The sequence below is a fragment of the Pleurodeles waltl genome, chromosome 12 (assembly GCF_031143425.1).
Source record: "Pleurodeles waltl isolate 20211129_DDA chromosome 12, aPleWal1.hap1.20221129, whole genome shotgun sequence".
In the NCBI taxonomy this organism is placed as follows: Eukaryota; Metazoa; Chordata; class Amphibia; order Caudata; family Salamandridae; genus Pleurodeles; species Pleurodeles waltl.
The window spans coordinates 151766986-151783675 of record NC_090451.1 but is presented as its reverse complement, the minus strand read 5'-3'; the positions used below and the strand labels follow the sequence as shown (position 1 = coordinate 151783675).

The 16690-nt window shown below is 45.2% G+C and overlaps 1 long non-coding RNA gene across 1 annotated transcript in view; it reads left to right on the top strand.

The window, feature by feature from the left end:
- Nucleotides 1-16690, top strand: part of LOC138267396 (uncharacterized) — a 140563-nt gene that overhangs the window by 53139 nt on the left and 70734 nt on the right. The window contains exon 2 of the long non-coding RNA XR_011199793.1: nucleotides 7095-7145. This is a non-coding gene — a long non-coding RNA (uncharacterized lncRNA). The remainder of the gene's footprint in view (nucleotides 1-7094; nucleotides 7146-16690) is intronic.

Below are 16690 nucleotides of genomic sequence, written 5' to 3'. Positions count from 1 at the left end.
AAGTAGTCTACCCCTATTCTAATTCAGATGTATATTCATTTTCTATGTTAGTTCTCCTTTTTTAGGATACTTGAAGTGAAAAAACTCCAATTTTCAATCAACTCACCCTCTATAAAAGGGTTGGATAACTATCTCTTGATCTTACATGTAATGTGTTAGACCTGGCAGCTTTTTGGCTGTCTCCTCTGTCTTTTTGCCATCTTACCTCCTGTTTTATGGTATACTAGACCTTGTTTTTGCTGGTTTATTGTCTCTGCAAACTTTACCACTTCTGATCAGTGATAAAGTGCAAGTGCTCCCTATAGAAATTGTACTGTTGATTGGTTTATCCATGATTGGCCTTTTTGATTTACTGGTAAGTCCCTTGTAAAGTGCACTATAGGTGCCTAGGGCCTGTAAATCAAATGCTACTAGAGGACCTGCAGCACTGATTTTGCCACCCACATAAGTAGCCCTGTAAATTTGTCTCAGACCTGCTACTGCAGTGTCTGTGAGTGCAGTCTTGCACGGCCAATTCGACCTGGCAAGTGTACCCACTTAGCAGGCCCCAACCTTACCTTTTACTACATGTAAGGCACCCCTAAGGTAGGCCGTAGGTAGCCCCGAGGGCAGGGTGCACTGTATTTTAAAGGTGGGGCATGCCCTGGTGTGTTTTACATGTCCTAAAAGTGACATACTGCCAAATGTGTTTTTCACTGTTGCAAAGCCTCTCTCTCTCATAGGTTAACATGGGGGTGCCTTTAATTATCCTTAAAGTGCAGTTTCCCTTTGAAAGCAGATAGAGATGTGGAGTTGGGGTTCTCTGAACCCACAATTTAAAAATACATCTTGTGGTAAAGGTGGTTTTTAAATTGTTCGTTTGAAAATGCCACTTTTAGAAAGTGGGCATTTTCTTGCTTAAACCATTTTGTGCCTCAGTCTGCTTGTGTATTCCACGTCTAGGTCAGACTGACAGTTGGGCTATTGTGAATTCCCTCTAGACAGTGATACAAAGGGAGCAGGGGTGTAGCCTGCATATCCTGATGGGCCATCTGGGATAGAGTGGAGCCTGCCCTCACACAATGCAGTCTCCAACCCCTTGGAGTGTGTCTGGGGCCAGGCCTGAGCAAGGCAGGATCTTGTGAACAACAGAGACTTTCCTTTGAAGTCTGTCTACTTCAAAGGCAGAAAGGGGTATAAGTACTGGACCCAAAAACCTGGACTTTTAGAATCTTTCTGGATCAAGAGGAACCTCTGCCAAGCTGAAGAGCTGGAGGAGGAGTACTGACCCTTTTCTGTGTTGCTTTGTTGGGATGGTCTACAGTTGCTGCTTCTGCCTTAAAAGAGAGCAAAGGGTGAACTTTGCAGTGTATCCTGCTTGAGAGAGTTCTCCAAGGGCTTGGAGTAGAGCTTTCCTCCTGTTGGAAGTCTCAGGGACACCAAAGACTTCAGTTTCATGTGCCTACAGCACTGGGAACTGTGTGTTTTCTACTGTTCAGGACAAAAAAAAAACACAACGCCATCGACGACGCAGCTGGCCTGCACCGTGACCTGCTAACGCTGCACAGAGCCTGATCGCCCTGCTTCACACCGCAACCCTGGTCTCACTGACACCGAGCCACTGCCTGCACCGTGACCTGTGGGCCCCCCACACTTCAGCCCCGGTCCACCGACACCAGTGCCTTGACGCCGGTGTCGTCACCAGGCATCCCTGTCTGCACCGCAACCCATGGACACTGCACAGAGCCCGGCCCACACCTCCAACTCGGGCCTACCAACGACAGCGCTTCCGCAACGACGGTGCCGCTGCCTGCACTGTGACCTGGTGACACTGCACGTCACACTGCCCTGCTTCACACCATAGCCCTGGTCTCACCGACGCCGCTGGATGCCGGCACCGAGCCGCTGTCTGCACTGTGACCTGTGGGCACTGAACTTCGCATCATCCCGCTTCGCACAACAGTCTGATGCCATACACACCAGTGCTCCTGACTTCATCAGCCCAGAGTTCGATCTGCAACGCTTGGGTCTTTCAAGGGCACGACAACACCCGCACCGGCTTCGAGAACTGATGCCTTTGACACCAGCAACGCTGACCTCCGGATCTCATCCGAGGATCACAACGCCCTATATTTCCAAGGTACTATTTGCTGGTCTTCCCGACACCGTAGCCAGCCAGCGACGCCGCGGACGGCCTGAACTGTTAGTTTTGTTGATCACGATGCCCTGATAGCCCAAGGTGGAGCTATTGACTTCAAGGAACTGTATTGTTAAGTAATTCTTGCAAAATTCATATCCTTTTTACTGTATGTTGGATTTTTCTCATTTGGGTCTTGTTTTATACAGATACATATTGGCTATTTTTCTAAAACTGGTGTGGTGTCCTTTTGTAGTGTTCTCACTGTGTTACTGTGTGTTATGGTCAAATGCTTTACACATTGCTTCTGTGATAAGCCTGACTGCTCGTGCCAAGCTACCAAGGGGGTGAGCAGGGGCTGTCTGAGCAGGTATCTCCCTTATCCTGACTAGAGTGAGGGTCCCTACTTGGACAGGGTGCAAATCGACTGCCAACTAGTGACCCCATTTCTAACCAAATGCATACGGATGCATAACTCCTGCTTAGTATAGGTCAGGAGTACAAGGGTCTTAGAGGTTCTGATGAAATCTGGACGTCTTGTGAAGCAGATGAAATATGTCAACCTAGAACAGACACACTGGTTCAGTAAATGTTTCTATGTGTCTGTTATGTTTTTAGTCATACCACAGGGCTTTCTTAATAAATAATTGGATTAGGGTTCCCTGGAGATTTTTTTAAGGTGTTCTGTACTAAGATTCCAATAAAAATATAGAGAGTATCAAAGTGCTTCCTCCCATTGTGAGGTTGAGCCCACCTGGTGATGAGTCCCTCAACAGGTGAGGACCCGATGATGAAGCATGCCACTTGATTAGCATGTGGGTGAGGGTTCTAAGAACACATGCACAGTGCCTGGTGAGCACTAAGGAGCAAAGCGTAGTGACTGCTTGTTTTGGGAGACACTTTCCACTTTTAGTTTAAGTATATCAGTTCAGGGAAACCGAGGGCCTTTCCCACATGACAGTTTTCCTCCCCTCTCATTGGTTTTGAGCAAGTATTTAGCAACATTAAAACAGTTAAAAAGTCATAACACAACGGACTAAAAATCCCACAACCAATTAATAAAAATTAAGAATAATTGAATGAGAAAAATTACAATAAAAGGCAGAAATCTAATAGGTGAAAAGGAGATATGATGCATGGCAAAAAATGCCAAGAAGAAGTAACTGCCAACCAGAAATCACTGTTCGTGGTTGACCAGGACCAAGGTGCGATTTCAGGCTGACTGCGATATAGCACAAGTCAGAAACACCAAGCAGGTCAATCCAGTCAAAATTTTTACCTTCTAACTTAGTCTTTTTATTGTAAGTCATTATCTTCCAGCAGGCAAGGTTGGAGGATGTATCCACCGAAGTCCTCTTGAATCAAGATAGCTGCTGGACGAGGTCCAGTTGAAGTCATTGGTTTTGGCAGGAAAAGCTCACAGCAAGAGAAATTCGAATTTTATGGACATCTAAGTCCTCATGTTGGGCTGATACTGTTTGCTCCCTCGCTTAGTCAGAATTTCTACCTTCTGACTTATTCTTTTTTATGCAGCTTAAAATCCTCCGGCGGGGCAGGCCTCAAGCTATGTCCAGTGAAGTTGCATCAAAATCAGACAACTTTGCCACAAGGTCCTGTTGAGACTGTGGAGGTCATGGAAGTTCAAAATCTTTTTAAGTCCCAACTTTTCAGACTTTCCTGGGCAGCTCCACTTAGCCACTTCTAAGGCTCCTCAAGGGCAGCACTTAGGGACCAGGCCACACTCCAGCAGAGGCCACCAGTAAGGTCCAGTTTAAGTCCAGTTGTAACTGGTCCACAGAACGCTCCAGGAAAATAGCCTTGTGCAGCTTGTTATGTCCTGCTACCACACAGGAGGTCAGCCAATTGATCTAGGTGTCTACTGCTCAGGCCTGGGTACAAGTGCATTGCGCCACTTTGTCAAACAAATGTCAAACAAATGATGCAAATGTGGCACTCTGCCCTCTTAAATTTGGGCCAATATTTTGTAAAATTACTACTATTTTTTACTTTAAAAACTGAGAGGAAGTGAGTGTGTGCGTTTTTGTCTGAATGTATGTAAAAATTCCTGGTGAAATGCGGCAGACATCTCACCATACCCAACTGAAAGCATCTGTACCCAACTATTTATCAGAAAATTTATTTATATGGGCGGTGTAGCACACCACCACCCCCCCCGATGCTACGCCCTAGGTTAGTCATGTTCCCACTTAAAGAATGGGCACCAGCACCATGATGTCACTGCCCCTTTCAAATAACAAAGTAAGAGTTTCAATATTTGTTGGTTGTGATTTCAAGACATAAGCCTAGCTTTCAAAAGAATAACTTAAGCAGGGGCGACTCCTTCGCAATGGCGAAGGAGCATTGCCCACTGGCTGAGCCAGCACCTAAACAATAAAACAATATTTTACTATTGTTTTCTTTTTCAGCTCAGCTGCAGGCCCCAGCAACATGTGCAGGGTGGGGCTGGGCCATGGGAGGGGTGAGGAGAGAAGAAGTGGAGTGCACCTAAATGCACATGTTAGTTTGGCTGGCCGTCTTAGGCTGGCTAAACTAACATGCACACTTAGGTTTCTTCAACCTAGCTGTCTTATCTGCCTGGTTGGAGAAATTGCACAGACTCCCATTTACTGTCTGAACGGCAGACGAACCCACTCAGACCAATCCTAACACTGCTCTCATGCTAGGTATAGTATAAGAGCAGCACCAAGATTACGTGGGGAGCCTGTGCTGGTATCCGAGAGACTGCTGGCACACCAACACCATTGAGGGAAGAGGAGGGAGGCAGCAGCAGCAAAGGTACGTTTATTTTATTATTATTTTATTCCCCTCGCCTCCCCCTCTCCCATCCACCCGCCTCTCTACTTGAGATTTACAACAGCTGTCACTACAACAGATGCCAAAAAAGAAGCTCCCACCATTCCACCTTGGTAGAGCAACGCTGTTTAAAATTATCAGTTCAAAATGATCACACTCCCCAAAATTCTGTACGCTGAACAAAATACTTAATTTTGGACACCGGATCGTTTTTACAGAAGGGTAGAAGTGACCCTTTGAGCTCTGTTAAACGAAGGTGATTAGTCCACGTTTTCCTGAGACACACTGCTGAAGCGTATATGAGGGGACATTGTCACCCTCAGGTTCATAAATACATCCGGGCTTTGGGGTTGGTTATAAATATTGACTGGGCAGTTGTGATGCAGTAGGAGCCTTCACGTATGATCAACAGATATGCAATAGGAGATAAAGGGCATCATCATGCTATATTTTATGAAGGGCTTGCACTGGCCTGCCTGACACCACCAGGATGGTGCTTAGTGCTTGGAAGCTGGCTACTTCCACGACTTGTCAGAGGAACCTAGTAACTAAGGGGGCTCTTCTATGGACCAGTAAGACAATTAATGATCTACAGTGATTGTAATGGGTCACTGGATGGGATTTTATAGGAGTGTCTAAAGTCAGAACTTTTTGGGGACCTAGTAAGCATGAAACCATTTCACCAGTTCTGTACACACCAGGGCCTAAAACCAAGAAGATTTATCATATATTTGTAATTAAGACACACAATCTTAAAAAAATATATTGATATATATGAACCTGTCCAAGATGAATTGACATTAGGGAACAAACAAGGTCCTGTCTAAACCTCTGATGAAAAAAGCAATATGTTGGAAAAATAGGACACTGGCGAAAGAGACCCCAAATACATTAGGAAGACTGGATTGAGGTGGAAGCAAGATAAAAAGACTTGGACAGGGCGCCCAAATGGTACCCATCGTCTGCACTTTCTGCTTCTTGGCACTATTTTTACTTAAACCTTTAAAATTGCATATCTCCAGTTCTACTGATTGGATTTTTGTTGTTTTGATCTTATTAATTACACTTTACTCTATTTTTTTCTAAATCAGTTTTGCGATTTTCTTGTGGTGTGCTTTCACTTTATTACTGTTTATGTGCTGCACTTAACACCATGCCTCTACGTTAAGTCTGTGTGCCAAGTTACCAGATGGTCAAGAACAGGTTAATTTAATGACTTTTTGGGTTCCCACTAACAATGATTGTGGTTGTTTTGCTTTAGACGGGTTTTAATCCCTGGTGTTATTGGGTCATAACTAAATACTATTGCAAAGTATATTCCTTTGGTTTTGTGTAACTAAACTCTTTACTCAATATAATGTTTTAAAAGATAAAAGTATATATATATATATATATATATATATATATATATATATATATATAAAAACAAACTGGTCCTGCTTCTGGCGCGCTCTTTCATGTTGGTGCAGGTGTGAGGAATGGACCATTTCCTCTCATGAATCCAAAAACAAACAGTTGCGAGCAACTTCACCACCGCACTCCAGGAGGAAATTATTTATTTTTATTGCAATCAGGATTAAATCACCATCCTTCACCACTGACGCGTTTCGACCTACTGGTCTTGATTACAGATCATATATATATATATATATATATTTATTGAAGGATATTAACAGACCTCTAACTGATAACCAAGCACAGCCCTAAATGATGTTCAATTACTAGCCAAGCCCTCTTAGATTTGTAGACATGCACAGCTAATTCCATTTCAGCTTTTGAGGCACCTGAGCATAATTTTTCATTCATCAAATAAGAACAAAATAACAGGTACTCACATCTCAGCCCTAACCTCCTTTAAGCTTGGGGGCATTGGTGTAACACTAAATGATGGGGTAACCCTGTAGAATGTGATGAGGGCCCCCAAATGTCTCTTATGTAACACATATTCCTTGGCCTTGGGCAGAATGGGGTTGGGGGGCCCCTGCACTACAGCGGCTGCAAGGGCCTACCTTATGCCCTGTCACCGTTTGCAGAAATGAGGTACTGGAACCGCTGATTTAAATGCAGAATGCTTTATTTTCCTTTTATGTAAAGGTTACATTTTTATAGTTTTTCTTTCTTCCTTTTAACAAAAGTCTTTATTCCTCTTTCTTGTTTCTTATAGGTCTTCGGGAACTCCCGTCCGCCGGTACTCTCGACAAAGAGGGGACGTCAGGTAAGTGACTGTACTGTCTCACTTTTTACACCTGTTGAGGTTAGCATTATTGTGTTTATTTTAATAACCTGTCTTGAGGGTTGTATTATTCGTTCTTTAAAAAAATATATATAGAGAGAAAATGAAAACAAGTGCACCCAGGTCGTGCGTCATCAAATGACATTGGGTGAAGACATCCGTCCTCGTTTTTCTTCAGAGCAGGGTCCCTTTTTCCAAGTGCCACTTCCAAAGAAACAAAAAAAAACTAGTGAAGAAAGAACGAACATAAAAATATCAAGGACTACGTTTTTTTCATGTGTCAGTTTTTAGCCCATCTCTTGTTCGTTTACTCTGTTTGTGTGCCGGGTTCGGCGTGCACCTCCCGCCTCCCTCCCTGTTTCAGGAACTGGTTACTCATCTGACGTAGCCACGGTCCTCCTGGAGAGTGTTCTCCTCTGTCTCGAGTTCGCTCAGCAGGCACCTCAATCACGCTCCGCACACGCAACGCTCCTTCCAGGTCCTCCTCGGCAATCTCTTTCCCAGTTCCTTCGTTCTCGCAAATCCACTCATGTTCAGTAATGTTCTAGTCTCCTCAGAGTTTGCTTGACCTCCTGTTTTTGAATATGTCCAATTCTGCAACACAAGAAGGGCGACTTTTCGGTCACTATGGACCCTGGGGAAAGATTGAGTAAGTCCTCATCCTCCTTATCATGTCTCGCCTTTACTTGAGCCCCCCCCCCACCCCCCATATTGGAACTTGTTGCACCAACCCCGTTTTGCACTAACACAGCTTAGTGAATGAATCCAAACAAATCTAAATGAAGTCTGAGGTAGAAAGTGAGGTTTGTCTCACAAGTAGATTTTAAAAAGATGGAACAAACATTTGCATTTTATGAGGGCAGAATTGAATAATCTGCCAAAAATGCAGATTTCTTATCCCCACCTTTTGGTGGTATAATTTACCTATATTCAAGTACTGGACCTGGCCTTCTCTGCAGGGTCACCTCCAAACCTTTTGCCTTCACTCCTTCTATTTTTGATGAATTAATTTTTGTTGGGCTTAGGACTCTGTGCACTTTACCACGTTGGCTTACACCCAATTCACCTATTTAATTTACTCATAAGTATCTAGTGAAGTGGCACTACATGTGTCCAGGGCCTGTAAATTAAATGCTACTAGTGGGTCTGCATCACTGATTGTGGCACTCAATTAAGTAGCCCTTTAAAACATGTCTCAGACGTGCCATTACAGCTTGTGTGTGCAGCTTTTAACTGCCATGTCGACCAGGCAAAATAAACTTTTTGCAAGGCTGAAACCTTCACTTATAATACATATAAGTTTCTTGCAGGGTACGCCCTAGAGCGGCCAGAGGGCCAGGTTCAGTGTATTTAAAAGGTAGGACACATACTTTTAAGTTTTACATGTCCTAGTAGTAAAAATCATTTTTCACTACTGCAAGACCTACCTCTCCCTTAGGATAACATTGGAATTACCTTATTGCTTTTTATAAGTGTAATTTTCAAATGGGAACGGTAAACAGCCCATGTTTGGTGTTTCTGGAATCCTAATTTAAAAACCTAACTTATGGTAAAGTAGGATTTCAAATTGCAATTTAGAGAATGACACTTTTAGAATGTTCCTGCCTTAGCCATTTTGGGCCTAATTATGAGTTTGGCTGACTGTTTTGAGCTTCCAACAGGGAGGTTGCTGCCATTGTGGTTATCTCCCCGCCGGGCCCTTTACAAGTTTCTCCCTAGGTGAGTGGGAGGAAACCTGAGTGTCTGCCAGCTGGCCTAGTGGGAAACACCCTACAGCATTTTCTCTGGCTCATAATCGCCCGGTGGCAATGCTGTAGGATGCAGGGTGTACAGACAGACAGTGAACATTGCTACGGAGCTGGCCAGGCGGGCCTCTGCACTGCCCATGCCACTGTCCTTTTCATGGCGGTGTTACTGCCATGAAACCATTAGCAGAGAACAAAGTCGTAATCCCCAGGGCAGCGCTGCCCTGGCAGATTAGGACTGCCACAACCACCAGACCGACGGGACAACTAATCCTGGTGGTGCTGGCAGGCCGGCCGCAGCACGACCGTGGTGGTCATAATGTGGCGCTCAGACTGCCGCATTGGCAGCAGTCCAAATGCCACCATGAGTCTGGCAGTCAGTAGCCTGCCAGACTCATAGTGACCTCCTTAGTGTCTGTAGCCTGTCTCTGATCACATGACTGGGTGTAGCTGACAGTTAAACTCTGTGTATTTCTCCTAGATAGCCACACACAATAAAGGAGCTTAGGTGTGCCTGGATGAGCTATCACTGGCAGGATGGAAAAGCGGAGCAAGGCAAGGCCCACTTACACCTGAATAGGCTGTGTCCTGCTTCCGCACAAAGGGCTGCATACCCTCTGTGGTTAGTCTGGAGCCAGGAAGGCAGGGAAGGCAGAATGCCTGAGGACTTCAAAGGGAAACCTCTAGAAGCTTCTCCGTACAATACAAAGGCACAACTGGCGGTAAATACTGGACCTCAGACACCAGCTCTTTAGTACACTTCTGGATGTCTGGATACACTGCCAGGAAGAACTGCTGTGCTGCTACAAGCACTGCCTATCTGCTAGACTGCTGCTCTAAGGGAGTTGCTGCCATCTTGCCTAGAGAAGAAGAACTGGGCTTGCAACTTCATCTTAAACCCAGGACCCCAGAGTGACTCGAAGGGCTAGTTTGCTGGTCTCCTGATCTGAACCTCAGGGCTATAAAAGGCTCCCCAACCAGCCCCTAGACCCAGATGCAGTGAGTTTCTGACCCCAAAGTGGGGGCTTTCAGGTCCTGGACCCTTGGTGTGGCTCACAAGCTCTTAAATCAAGGTTTTGGGCTCTTCGCAAATAGACACATTTGCACAGATACTGTGCCGCTTGCACCGAAATACAGCACAAGCTGCCACAAGCCTGTCTCTTCACACAGCAGCATCGACCACCTGTGGAGGACCATCTACACAAAGCATTAGCCCACCCATCTGCGATTCCTGGCCTGCTCTTTGAACCACGTCGACAACCACCTGTGACGTTCTCCTTGCTCACCGTGACCCTCTCTAACACAAATAGGACTATTGGCACAAAACTTTAGATGGGAAAACTTTGGCAGGACTGATCTGGGACTGCATCCAACCCAAGGTCTATCATGGTCAGCCTGAGCTTTTGACTTTGGACCGGTCCACCGCCACCAGATAGCCACTGTTGGTGATTTACACTTTTTGGTGCTATTTTAGATTAAATTATTAAAAAATCCATATCTCCAGTTCTACTGATTGGAATTTTGCTGTTTTGATCTTGTTTAGTTATTAAACTAAGCTCTATTTCGAATCTGGCATGGGTTCTTTTTGTGTGGCATTTTCACTGTTTTACTGTATGAAGTAATCCACACATATTTTACACATTTGCTCTAAGTTAAGCCTGACTGCTTTGTGCCATGCTACTAGGGGGCTGAGCACAAGTTGATTTGGGGTTTGCTTGTGCCTTACCCTGAAAAGGACTGTGGTTGCTGCTTGACCAGGGCTCACATCCCAGTCAACCAGTGAGCCAATTTCTTGCAACATTCCTCTAGCTGGCAAACATATCCCCAGTAGAGACACTTTGCATATACTGTTATGTTATCTCTATCTAGTTCAGGGTTTGACTCCATCACACAAAGTCAAGTGCTCCAATCTAGCCTAACTTGTCTGTCAGCATGTTTGGACGTTACCACCAACAAAGTCTGGCTTAAAAGTTGTAGTAGGCTATAAGGAAAAGGTAAGTGTGATGTCCTTAACATGCTGGGATACACCCCCCAGGTTTCTAGGGAGGCTTTTGTGTAGCTATTGACCCCATACCCTCACTATTTGGCATGTAGCCCATGCCCCACTTTGATGGTGGAATTGTCGACAGCATTTTAGAGCATAGAAGGACACTGAGGTACATTGGTGCATTGGTATATTATTCAACAAAATATGTCTTTATCAACAAGGCTACTCCCCTGGTTTGCACAGCTGCTGTGGTAGAGAATCCTCCAGCCCCTCCTTTCAGCCCTCAGTTTGGCCGAATTTCAACTAACTCCTCACCAGAGGTAGTAAGTGTGCCAACATGGGGGATGCAAGATTTGTTTACCAAACATACTGGGCTCATTTCAGGCTCGTGTCCTTCTCTGATGCAATGCAAAAAGCTGCGCTCTTTTGAAAGCTAATATATTTGTGTTTCTGCATGGAATTTCCACACACTTTTTTTAAAGCCTGTGCATAGTTTTAAAGAGGCAGGCTTGCGTTTTCTAATCTCAATTGTGCATGTAACACTGCAAAAAACTCAAACAAATGATTGAAATGTATGTATTGTTTTGTACAATTACTGGATTCTGTATCCATTGTTTTATGAGATCGTACACCTTATGTAAAATGGTGTTTTAGTGGTCACATCTATAAACTATGTGAATGCTACTTTTTGTCTGAGCATGATGAAAAGCAACACATACATAGGCCCCACACCCGGAAGTGAATTGTTGCCTGATATGCTACATGCCTTTATTTTTAACAAAACGAAGGTATATTTACGTCACGTTAAAAGTAACAATATTGTCAACACCAGCTGCTGATGGGCTACTGGTGCCTGAATTTGTCTTACTACTACAAAAGTTGCGTGGTAGCTTGGGGTGGTGAAACACTACTAGCACATAGATGGGCTCCCTCTAGGCCTGTGTTTGATGCTGCTCTAAGCTTGTACCTCCTTCTGCATCACATGTTTCCCTTTTAGGTATGGTATTAGCCAAGACCTTTTGTATTCATGTCCTACACATACATGGGATTTTAGTCATCCCTCTTCATCTGTGGGTCTGCTATGATATCCTTCACATTTTGTTTCCACTCACAACAGCAAATCGCATGGGGCGGAAGGTTAGTTCTCATCATCCATGAGCTTTCCTGAGTGTGAGTGGCGACATCATGCTCTTGCGCAATGTGCCCATCTGCATAATAAATAGTCCCATTCGCTGCCAGGAACTACTGGTGCAATGTGTACTGCGACATAAAAACAATACGCGTTTTGGCTTTTCAACAATGTTTGTTTTCATACAAAAATATAATATACAAAATAAACATGGGCAAAGCCAAAAGGCAGCAGCCAATCCCAGACAAAGGTTTTGAAAATGCTTGCTATGCCAAAGTGTCTGTGTGTCTCTCTACTACCAAGGCTTTTTTGAGTTTCAAATTGATTTTATTAGCAAACAAAGACCAGTGGTACATCCGCATAGTGTTTGAATACAATATCATAGTAGGTGGAGCTCATTCTCACAACAACTGTTTAACCACAGGCCAGTCATCAATCCTGCACAAGTGTTTCCGACAACAGGAAAGTCCTCACACCAACTATCAAGCTGGTGGGAATAAGTACGAAAGGTACCGGGGAAATAGACCCATAAGACGCTGACACTGGAGCAGGATACACTACTGTGGGCTCGAAAACAGATTACCATGTACTCCGCACTGTGGTGGGGTGTGGGACCAGAGTCGGATTGGGTTCACAGTTAGGACCAGGCACTCCCTAAACAAAATGGCCCACATTCAGGAATCGTTATTATTTTTTGTCCTTTATATAGTGTGACATCGGTCGAAAGGCACTGAAACAATTTACATGCAAACCAGTTACATTGCACAAAATCAAATTCATTCTTAGGTTGAGCATAGCAGTGCGCAAGCGCTGCTCTTCTCAACATGTTGTAATCTATTCTGTGGGATTTAACCACGCCCATCTCAGGCCCATCACTTTCATTTGTTCCTGTGCCTTCCTTTCAAAAACCCCTTGATGTCGTAGGTAAACGCTTTACGTTTGTCCTGCCTTCAGGCTGCTTTGTTACCACTTTGGAGACTGACCCTGTTACATGGATTATTGCACAATTGGCCATGTAACTAGAGTGGCACACTATTTTTCTCTTTGGCCTCACCACTTCACACTGCATGGCCATAGGTTGTTTTTGTCTATTCCTTATTTTCGGGCTTCTTGCTGTTTCTATGCGATGTCTGCAGGGTATGTTTTATTTTATTTCTTTTGCAGTTTTCTGTAGCGCGACACAAATGTACCTTATCACTTTATTTATTTTGCAGTTTTATGTAGTGCGAACTCAATGCAACGGTATTACAGAGCTTTACATGAGCAACAATTACATTACACAAGACCGCATTCATTCTTGGTAGCACGGGGAGATTAAGGGCCATATTTATACTTTTTGACGCACAACTGCGCCAACGCAGTTGTGCGTCAAAAATGTTAACGCCATTTCAAAGCGCCATGCGGGCGCCTTATTTATGGAATGACGTTAGTCGGCAGAGCTGACTGGTGTGCGTAAAAAAAAATGACCCACACCAGGCAGCGCCGGCGTAGGGGAAAATGGAGCTTGGGCATCAAAAAATGGGGCAAGTCGGTCTGAGGCAAAAAATCTGCCTCAACCCGAGTTGCGCCATTTTTTTTGACCCCCACCCTCCATTGACATGACTCCTGTCTTAGCAAAGACAGGAGTCATGCCCCCTTGCCCAATGGCCATGCCCAGGGGACTTCTGTCCCCTGGGCATGGTCATTGGGCATAGTGGCATGTAGGGGGCACAAATCAGGCCCCCCTATGCCACAATAATTTTTTTTTAAAAACACTTACCTGAACTTACCTTAAGTTCCCTGGGATGGGTCCCTCCATACTTGGGTGTCCTCCTGGGGTGGGCAAGGGTGGCAGGGGGTGTCCCTGGGGGCATGGGAGGGCACCTCTGGGCTCCTTCCGAGCCCACAGGTCCCTTAACGCCTGCCCTGACCAGGCGTTAAGAAATGACCCAAAAGCAGCTGGATGTCATTTTGTTTTGACCCGCCGACTCCCATGCGCCATTTTTGCACGGGAGTTTAAATAAGGCGCACATGCCTTGGAGTCATTTTTTAGACGGGAACGTCTACCTTGCATATCATTAACGCAAGGTAGGTGTCCACGCTAAAAAATGACGCAAACTCCAAGATATTTGGCGCTAGACGGGTCTAACGCCAAAGTATAAATAGGGAGTTAGCTTTGTGTCGGATTTGCGTAAAAACAAAACGACGCAATTCCAGCGCAAACAGAGTATAAATATGCCCCTAAGTGATTTGCCCTCAATCCCAGGATGTTGAGCCAGCGCAGAGACTCAAACCGTATTCCCGGGCTCCAAAGTTGGCAGCTCTGGCCCTTACACCACACCCTCTTCCTTAGGGTTCTTTGTCAGGTGCGTGTTGGGACAGTCTGAGAATAACTCAGTATTTTTTTACATAGCGCTTGGTAATACAGGGTCTGCCATTTCCTAGCACTGCAAGGCAGGTGCCATTCTTAAAAAAATTGGTATAATTTATTTGCATCAACCTTGCAAAAATGAAGATGTGAAAAAGCTATGTCAGGATTGTAATCTGTGACATTCTCGTTCTGTTAAGACCTCTGCAGTGGGTGCATTAACCAACTGACATGAGTAGACCTTAACGCTAGGCGATAGCAAGTGCCCTTGATAACCTCTGGAGGGTCACCAACCAAGGACATAGGTTAGTTCTGGGCAAGAAGATGGCGAAAGGTGTTGTCTCCAAAATGGTGGAAAAGTAGTTGTGACTCCAGACCCAAGCACTTCACGGCCTCAAGCTTCATAGCATAAAAAACCTAGCCTTTGGATTAAATTGAGCCTCTTCAAATAGAGTTCAGTTATCTCAAACTCAATACAAAGGTATTACAGCACTTTACATGAGCACTGGTTACATTACGTAAGAACACATTCATTTTTGGTAGCAAGGGGAGGTTAATTGATTTGGGCAGAATCACAGGATGGTGAGCCAGCACGAGACTCAAACCGTGTTCACTAGCTCCAAGGTCAGCAGCTCTTGCCCGTAGGACACATCCTCTCCCCTAGGGTTCTTTGTCTGGTGAGTGTTGGGGCAGTATGGGAATAATTTGATTTTTTTCTGTAGAACTTGGTAGTACAGGTTTTGCCATTTCATAGCGCTGCACAGCAGGTCCCATTCTTAACAAAATCACTATATTTCATTTGCATCGACCTTGCAGAGATGAAGAGGTGAAAAACTATGTCAGGATTGTAATCTGTGATATTCTCATTCTGTCAAGACCTCTGCAGTGGGTGCATTAACCAACTGACTTGAGTAGAGCTTAATGCTAGGTGATAGCACATGCTCTTGATAACCTCCGGAGGGTCATCAACCAGCATATAGGTTTGTTTTGGACAAGAAGATGGTGAAAGGTGTTTTCTCCAAAATAGTAGAAAAGGAGTTGTGACTCCAGACCCAAGCACTTCACAGCCTCAAGTTTCATAGCAAAAAATATCTAACCTTTGAATGTAAATTGGGCCTCTTCAAATAGAGTTCAGTTAGCAGAGGCAGCCATTTTTCTAACCCTGTAGCACAAAGAAGCTAACACAAGGGTGCCACAGTGAGAGAAGAAGCGTATGATAGGGCACAAAAGTGTAGCACACTCCATCACTTCCTCCTCTCAGAATTCACTGGTGTCATGGCTTTCATAGTCCCTTCACAGCTACTGTGACCTTGCAGATGCCACTCACTGAAGTATTATCTAAAACAGTGCTCGAATAGCACTGCTTCCTGTTGGGAGAGGCCCCACCTTGAATACCCACTACAATTGCTGGCACAGGTGGAGAGTGCTTCCCCATCACCCTATGGACTCCTGTGTATAATGTCACAGCCAGTATATAGGAATGTGTAAAAAAAAAAAACCTCCCAAGATGCCGGCCTTGTTGTGTCCTGTCTCCTGCAGCCACAGGCCTGGGAGGGTTGCTGTGGCACCTGGCATACATCAACTACACTCCAAGCCACAACACGTAGGCAAAACACTATGGCCCCCATAACGAGTTTGGCAGGTGGCGCATGCCGCCTGCCAAACCTGTACTGCCATCAGGCCGCCTGTGCGACCTGAACACCGCCGGCCCTATTATGAGTTCATCACAAGGCCGATGGGTGGAAATAGCGTTTCCGCCTGCCAGCCCTCCGTTGAACAGGGCTTTAACATTGATGCTAGCTTGCAATCGAGCTGGCACCAATGTGACGGTGCGATGGATGCAGCAGCACCCTTCGCACTTTCCACTGCCCGTAATTCGGGCAGTGGAAAGCACTACGGGACTGTCCATGGGGGTCCCTACACTGCCCATGCCAAATGCATGGTCAGTTCAGGAGCCCCCATGGGGGCCCCAAGCAACCCCTTTCTGCCAGCCTTTCCCCAGGGCAGTGCTGCAAGCAGATTACAACCGCCGAGACCACCAGGCTTTCGCCAAGGTCGTAATATCGTGGTCGGACCATGGCCAAAGTTATGGTCCGACTGTGACCCTGGCAGTCTGGTGACCACCAGGGTCATAACTAGGCCCATTGTCATTTACAACGCCAATACCTCTAACTCTCACAAATGTGAGGCCTATTGCATTGCAAATGCTTGTTATTTTAGGATTGGAGATTGAGTGATTTGACAACAATCACAGGATGTTGAGCTGACACCGGAACTCAAAACTATTTCCCCCAGTTTCAACATCGGCACCTCTGACCA